The 8,231-nt window shown below is 35.7% G+C and overlaps 1 long non-coding RNA gene across 1 annotated transcript; it reads right to left on the reverse strand.

Moving 5' to 3' along the window:
• Positions 1 to 1,670: 1,670 nt before the first annotated feature.
• On the reverse strand, positions 1,671 to 4,782 carry LOC119630208 (uncharacterized). The gene is made up of 2 exons (XR_005245994.2): positions 3,323 to 4,782; positions 1,671 to 3,238 (listed from the first exon to the last, which is right to left on the reverse strand). It is a non-coding gene; the product is annotated as an uncharacterized LOC119630208 (long non-coding RNA).
• Positions 4,783 to 8,231: the final 3,449 nt, after the last annotated feature.

Consider the following 8,231-nt stretch of genomic DNA (forward strand, 5'->3'; position numbering starts at 1 on the left):
GAAACCAGAATAGCCTTACGAGGCTACTGGTGGGTAGGTAGGAAAAAACAATGGTGGTCATTTAATACCTAAAACTAAACATGGCTTAAATAAATAAGGGTATTTAGATGTTTGCAAAATATGTCGAACGAATACAGCAAGCAGTCAGTAAATATTGTTGACGTAGGTACGTCAAGTGTTTTGTAGTCGTTTTTTCATTGTTCGTCGTGATGACCTTAGTTGGACTTACGTCAGAATGGGAAATGAAATATGGCGCTTGAACTTTCAGTGTGATGTTTTTAGGGTTCTGATCTTCAAATGTAAAAATAAAACCGGAGCGCTTTAAAAAATATATATTATACTTTTCCTTCTTTTCTTTTTGTAACTAATCGCCTATAGCCTCGACATGCTATTACGTCTCCTCCAGGCTGGTAGGTTCTGTCTGATACTTTAAAACATTTTGTTAAGGTAGTAGTAGTATGCTTAAGTGAAACCACGAAAGCTTACAGTAGTACTCAATAAATGTACCTAAAAGTTTTCCGAAATATGCTAAGGTTCTGTTATATGGTTTACAATAATATATAAATACATTTCCGAAAAACTGCTATTAGCTAAACATTAGCGCCGTCTATCATCACAGCTTAAACTAAACACTGAATTGATGTCAACTGATTTCTTCTTATGTTAAAAATTAACTTTCATCTATTCTCCTTCTTGCGTCGTATTCCTTATTGTTGAAGGTCGTGACCACCCTTTGTATCTCCTTCGCACGCACGATCTTTCTCATCTATTCTGGCGGTGTGGAGGGCGTAGTGAAACGTGGAATCAAGAGCGGTGCGGATCTGGTCGGACCAACGTATCGGACAAGGTCTTTTCCCATCTACCTTACCAGTCACGATGAGCCTTTCGAGATTGCTTTCATCTATTAATAATATAAAAAAAGCAATGCCGTTCGTTGATAATTGTATCGCTTCACTGGACCGATCTGGTTATTTTTGGTCTATAATGTTCTCAATAGTCCGAATGAGATTCTAATGCGAATAAAAAATGGCCCGGGTAGATGACATTAATCAGCTTTTACTTTTGTGGGTCTTTGCGTTCTGCAGGGGTTGGGGTACACCGCGGACCCAAGGACGTTTTTATGTTTTTCTCTATTCCAAAATGTTATGATAGCACCTACGTTATTAATCCAACAAGCAAAATATAACTTTTCTTCTTCTCTTAAGAGAACATGGTCAATTTCATTCTATTACATTTCTTTATTTTATGAAATCCCAAAATTTTACTGTGAAACACACAAACACACACACACACACACACACACACACACAAACACACATCAAGAACATTAATTAGTACTAGGTGGATGAAGAGCCTTGTGTATTCATAGTTTGCAGTTGAAACAACTAGGGCGCGAGTTTTATTCGCACTTGTCCGGCTTATTTTTTAATTCATATATCTTATAAACATGTACCACAATTACATCAACACAAAAACAAAACTCATCCAAATCAGTTCAGATTTTGCTTAGATTGATGTGCACAAATGCAGAGATAAAGAGAGATCAACTCTATTTACGGCTTAAAATTACAAACACATCAATATATTATTCATAGATACTCTATTTTTCATGATCCCAATGTGTACTAAACAAATTTAACGAGGTATTAACGTGAGATACCAAAGATGAATTTTAGTGATCATATTCGTTTATTAATTACACTTCATGTAAAATTTATATTGGCGGACTTAATTTTCTACCAGTCAACCAAAGGTAGTGCAGAGTACATAGTGGTAGGTAAAAAATGGTCACATCCACCCTAGCGCAGCAGTTCCCCAAGGGTGTATTATATCACCGCTCCTGTTCAATATATATAAGGAGCTTATAATGAGAATCGCCCTCGAAATCTAGTCGGATGGAATAACTATCGGAGGTCGAAAGATTTCAAATCTTCGTTATGCAGACGACATCACTTTAGTCGCGTCAGGTGTCACCCCTATGGAGGAGCTACTCGGCAGAGTGGAATGCGTCAGTCTTCATTTCGTACTTAAAATTAACCGCAACAAGACAAGTGTCATGATTGTCGACCGTGCTAATAATAACTCGCCAGAGGTCAGAAAAATTGCGAACGGCGATGTCGTACAATCATACATTTACTTGGGTGCACTGATATCGAATAGTGCCGGGTGCGTTGATGAAATCAAGCGGCGTATGACTATTTTGACGTCAGCAATGGACAGGCTGAAGAAAATATGGGGGACTCGAAATATCACCGAAGCCACTAAAATCAGACTTGTAAGAGCGCTACTCTTCCCAGTTTTTCTTTAGGCTGCTGAGACCTGGACATTAAGAGAAAGTGAGAAAAAGAGGATAGATGCTCTCGAAAAGTGGTGCTGGAGAATGCTGCAAATATTGTGGACGGAGTTCAGAACGATTCAGTCAATTCTACAAGAACTTGGCATCAAGCAGCGACTATCGGACTAAGGTCATCACGACTGCAAAACACTTGACGTACCTACGTCAACAATGTTTACTGGCTGCTTGCTGTATTCGTTCGACAAATTTTGCAAACATCTAAATACCCTTATTTATTTAAGCCATTTTTAGTTTTAGGTATTAAATGACCACCATTGTTTTTGCCTACCTACCTACCAGTAGCCTCGTGAGGCTATTCTGGTTTCATCTTGATTGTTGGGTGAGCTCGCGGGGCTTAGCCTGAGAGACGTTGTTAGCATCTGCCTAGGCACGAGTAGTGCTTCGCTGAATCTAGTACCGGATGTGAATCGCGATCGACCGAGACGATCCGGCGAGAAACTCAGAGGGCTTTGTTTGGGGGTTAAGTTTCACGAAGTGTTTGACGAGTTCGACGTCGCATTCTCACTTTCTTCGGGCATATGTCGCGGCGGAGTGACGACTCAGTTGAGCGCCTTGTGGTGCAGGGCATGATAGAGGGTACAAGACCGTGCGGCAGATCACCGTTACGATGGACCGACTAAATAAAGGCAGCTCTAAGCGGTCCTTAACGAGTGCACAAGAAGGGCCGTGGTACGCGAGGAATGGCGACGTCTGGTGAAGCGCACCACCACCCAAAGCGATGACCTCGACCACTCTGCCAAGAGTGCATACGACTGAGAAGAAGAAGAAATGGTAGGTACAATGAAATTTATATTAAATTACAAATACATATTAGACTTTTTCTATTTAATTTACCAGGAGTTATAAATAGGAATTGTAAGTTGTAATAAACATGGCGTTGCTCTGAAAATAAAGGTTTTATTATTTTAATAACTTAAAACATACACAACAGTAACAAGCAGTACAATCACATTATAGGTATCTCACCTGAAAACAAAGAAACGACATTTAAAGTCCACCACTCTCAATTCCTTATAATAGTTATCCAATTTAATTTAGTAACAATATGCCCGAACATGCCAGATGTCAACCCTTCAATCTCAACGCATGTCACCATTATGGACAGGGCTGTCTATATAATTACGCAGGAGCTATAAGGGCGCTGTACAAATGTAATATAAAGAAATATAGTTTCTTTACATACATACACAAAAATACATACATACCATACATAAGCGTAAATATATATATATATATAAGTATATGTGTAAGATAGTATGGCGAAATCTAGCGGATATTTAGTTTAACAACAAAAACACTTATTTAAAAAAAACACTACTTGTAACGTCGCCATGTCAATGGCTGACTGTCATTTAGATTTTTTATTTTAAAATAAATTAGTGTGCCAGTGTGAATTAAACAAAAACTAGTCCGATCTTCCCACTCGGCTATTCCTGCTTATTCGTTTGCCTCAGACGAATCAGTCGATAGTTTAATAAAATCAGCAGGACTAGTCGTAAGTATCAGACCTCCTTCATTCCCGATCTTTAACGTCGTCCTCTCCTATATTTCTCTCTTAAAATTTATTTATCCATCTTCTTTGGTACAGCGATAAGTCTTCTATCGTTTTTCTCTTTTTACAGTATACTGCTTTGTGTGAAATGATTCTGGTAAGGTGCTTTCTCCAACTTCTTGCAGTCTTCTTTGTCTAACTTCTTGTAATCTTCTTTTTTAATTTCTTGTAGTCTTCTTTGACCTCGTCCTTCTCAACAACAGTAGCACAAAGTGGTATTTTCTCCATTATAATTCCATTTCTTGTAAACTTAAGTTCGAATTCACGCAGTACATTACATAATTATGTAGTCGTGATATGGTCGGAGCTCGGCTAACTTCGTGCTACGACAAAGCCTAGCCGATGGAGGCGCATAGACGACATCACACTTACCAACCAGCCTTCTTGAAGAGCGGTGCCTCCGTCCTAAGAACTGTCATTCGTTTTCTGTTTGCTAATGTCAAGAGACGATTTCTAAATTGTTCTACGACAACAAACGTGATTGGTGTACTCAATATTTCTCTTAGCTCGATCACCGTATTCGCCCCTACGATTTCTGACGATGGTGTTAATAACTGTGGCTTCTCCGACATACAAATAAGAATAAGGATGAAGTTTAAAAATTATGCACGCGCTATGTCTCTGCACCATCCGCCAGCTGATATACACAGGATGAATAAAACAAACAAAAAAATGACAATACTTTAAAAAACAAATACAGAAAATAAAGTAGGTATACTAATAACGAAAAACATAATTTAAAATAAAAAATTTAAAATGATGATTTATGATTTAAGATAATTTAAATAAATGACGTTTTACCGATATTTTTTTCGTTAGATCTTAAAACTCTTTCTACGTACGATTTCTACATATCTGTGTTTACACTCTATATCTAACGCGATTCAATTAACAAATAACTGATTGTAATTTTTAAAACGTTTCAATTGAACACTATCAAAATGAGTGAAAATGAAAGTGAAAACGAAGAAAATTCTCCTCCTCGAAAATTAAAAAAGATGCATTACAATCAAAAATATTCTCAACTATGGGAAAAAGAAGAATATTAGCGGCCTGTAAATCTGTTTTATCATTGGACTTCTAATAAAAATAGTTCATATATATGTCTTATCCAATCGAAAAGTAAATTAAGGATGCCAGATTCTTATTGGAGGGTCTCTAAAAGACTTGAAAAGTATGGGTGGTAGATCTACAAAATTTTCATAGTAGGGTTGGTTGGAAACTACCAACTTGTAGACCCTATCTCCCACCTTGACGAATTTTGAGTTGGCAACTATCTATCTATCACTACCTACTCCGGCCACCAGCTATCGTTCCTCCAAAAAGAAGTTCTTGGATATAATTAATCTTGTGTAATCTCTTGTGTAATTGTAATAAAAGTTTAAGGAACTATGAAATTAGTATACCTATAATCATAGTATGCATACAATACAGTATACTTGTTCCTTGAGTTTTTGTATCACAGTACAGGCTAGGTACGTTTAATTTATTGATTAACGCTTACAATGTAATAAAAAGACTCCATTGTAGATTTGTATCATTTGTGTAAGAAATTATCGCTCTTGGGCTTGAAACATTATACACTAACTTAGTACGTTGTATCATCGTTAAAATTTAACAGTTAGTGTTGGAAATGTTATATTTTTTTTTTTAATTACTACTATACCTACTATTAAAATTACAAGGATCATGTATTTTTCTTCCACTTATTCGCATCACCCTAAATATGGCAGCCGTATGAAAAACCCTCAACAATGAGAGTTGCGTGACGGAATAGTCGACGAATTTGCGTTTGATCCCATAACGAACACAATTAATGTGTAGAGAATTAAATTTTAAATTCCCTCCCCGCAAAGTGAGAGACAATTAAAGCTGAAAAGGTATTTAGCGAGAAACTAAGCAATTGCAGTCGAGAGAGTCGTACATATATACAACACGGACAATTAATGAAAATAGACTACATATTTAATAACCTACATGTGGCTAAATGCACGAAAATTTCCCCCAGGTCTGTCTAATAAAAGATAGCAAAGTAGAGTTTTAAAGAGATTAGCACATCCCTGTACTTCTTCTTTTTCATAGTCGCTTCACTCATGATAATAGTAGTTGTGATCGCCATGTTGTATTGGAAGGGGTAGGTTTGATGTGTTTTACAATTTCCTGCCATCTCTCCCTACTTGAGGCCATTCTGCTGCACTCCCTTAAGGGAACCACGCTGTATTTATCTGGCTAGATATTACAAATCTATAGGATGTACTGGGCTGTCTGTTTGTATTTATGATTGTGTGTTAAAGAACTTCAATTTTTAAGTACGTTTAAATTTTTTGAAATAACTTAATACTCGCATTAGTTTTCCATCTTACAAATCTCAGGCTTAACATTCCTAACCCACCTTGAAGGAATGACGTCAGAGAGCCAGCCGGTAATTTAATATTAAGTTGAAATCAATTACAGCATGGACGGATATTTAGCCGACCCCATTTAATAAACAAGAGGAAAATTTTCGGAAAGTTTCGGAAGAAAGATAAAGAATATGATTACAGATTACTATACAATTACTTTTGTTGTTTAAGTAATAGACTATGTAATTGCCCTCCGTGAGTTTGGGGGTCTTGTTTGACGTCTAAAACAGTAAATCTTACGTAATTCACTCTTTTCGAAAAAATTCAAAAGAAAAATAGGGAATATGATTACAGATTACAATACAATTACTATTGTTGTTTAAGTAATAAATTGCGTAATTGCCCTTCGTGAGTTTGGGGTTTTGTTTGACGTCTGAAATAGTAAATCTTACGTAATTTACTGTTTTATAATCAGTAGGTATTTTTATACGAGATTTTGTACGTATTTCGTAAAGGTGACTGACCACTGAAGGTGATTGTCATAAATGTTTACTTATCTTTATCTCAATAAGGACGCATCTATTTAAGCCTTATTGATAATAAATATTGCAAAAGTCTATGGATTAAATAATTTTTTGAGGAAATTAATGATGGTGATAGTACGTCCATACTTTAGAGGGAAACAGATTTAAATGGAAAGGAGACGGAAAATCGTGGGCCAAAAATGTAACAACTTGGAATGCAGGAAAAAATTTGTCATATTTTTTATATAAGAATATAAAAAATCACCTCAATCCTTTTTCTGGGACCGGAGAAAAATGAGAAAGTTAGTTTTTGTCGGTTTAGCGGTGTGATCGATTTAATTAATCGATTACAGGATTATAAAAAAAAACATTGCACTAGGTAATGAATGCAAAGTCATTAAATGAGTGATTTATACTTGTTGTATACAAGTGCGGTATACGCCAGATTTAATTGCGATTATATACATAAATGAAGAAAAAGTCTATTATTACTTAACAAAGTAATATGATTATCGATTTCAAATCGATTGTATTTTTGATGACAGCTTTGACAGTAAGCTGACATGACGTTTGTTCATAGATTATACAATTATTTTTTGGCGCTTGTTAGTTTTTTCTGCTCTACTCGTTTTGTATCTTCGACGCATTTTGAGTGTGTATCTATCGGGCTGTTTTTATATTTTCAACGATCACTGCTTTATTATTACGGATTCCAACTCTGCCAGCCTTGTACGACAATTGCTTCTACACTGGACACCGAAGATCGCTCACACGTTTGACTTGAAATTGTTGCATTGTGTACTGTTGAAATTATGGATCGCTGTGTGAATTGTGGGATAGCAATTCCATATTCCATACCTGATATATAATTTAAAAGATTATCCAATGGATATAATAAACATTTACTTATGCTTAAATAAGTTATTATTCAGCTCTTTTAAAGAGATTTGTTGGACGGTTACATTTGAAGGGATTGGGTTCTTTAGGTGATGAGGGGCTATTTAAAAACACAACTGCTTGATTATAATTATATTGCAGATAGCTTGAACACTTTTAAACCATTATACAATTATTATCTTTATATTTTTTAATAAAACTATTACATGTTTGTCTTGCCGTGTCTAGATGAGAAGTCACTGACATTTTCTTACGAGAATACAATGATCTGTTTTTTAAAACATTTAAAATAATTCCAATATTCGAAATCTAATCAAGTGTCAAGTGTTGCCTGCCATTACATTTAATATACAAACTCCAACACACCCCCTCAACACTTGCACACATTTTTCTCAGTCTATAATTTAATACCAAAAAAGAATAACACTAACCTAACCTTCATAAATTAATTCTTTCCATACATACCTAAAAAACCTCACAACCACTTACATTCCGTTACTTCTACATAATCCCTCTCAATTCAACCAACAACTATTCATTCAACCTTTCAAACTTAATAC

The sequence above is a fragment of the Bombyx mori genome, chromosome 22 (assembly GCF_030269925.1).
Source record: "Bombyx mori chromosome 22, ASM3026992v2".
Classification (NCBI taxonomy): domain Eukaryota; kingdom Metazoa; phylum Arthropoda; class Insecta; order Lepidoptera; family Bombycidae; genus Bombyx; species Bombyx mori.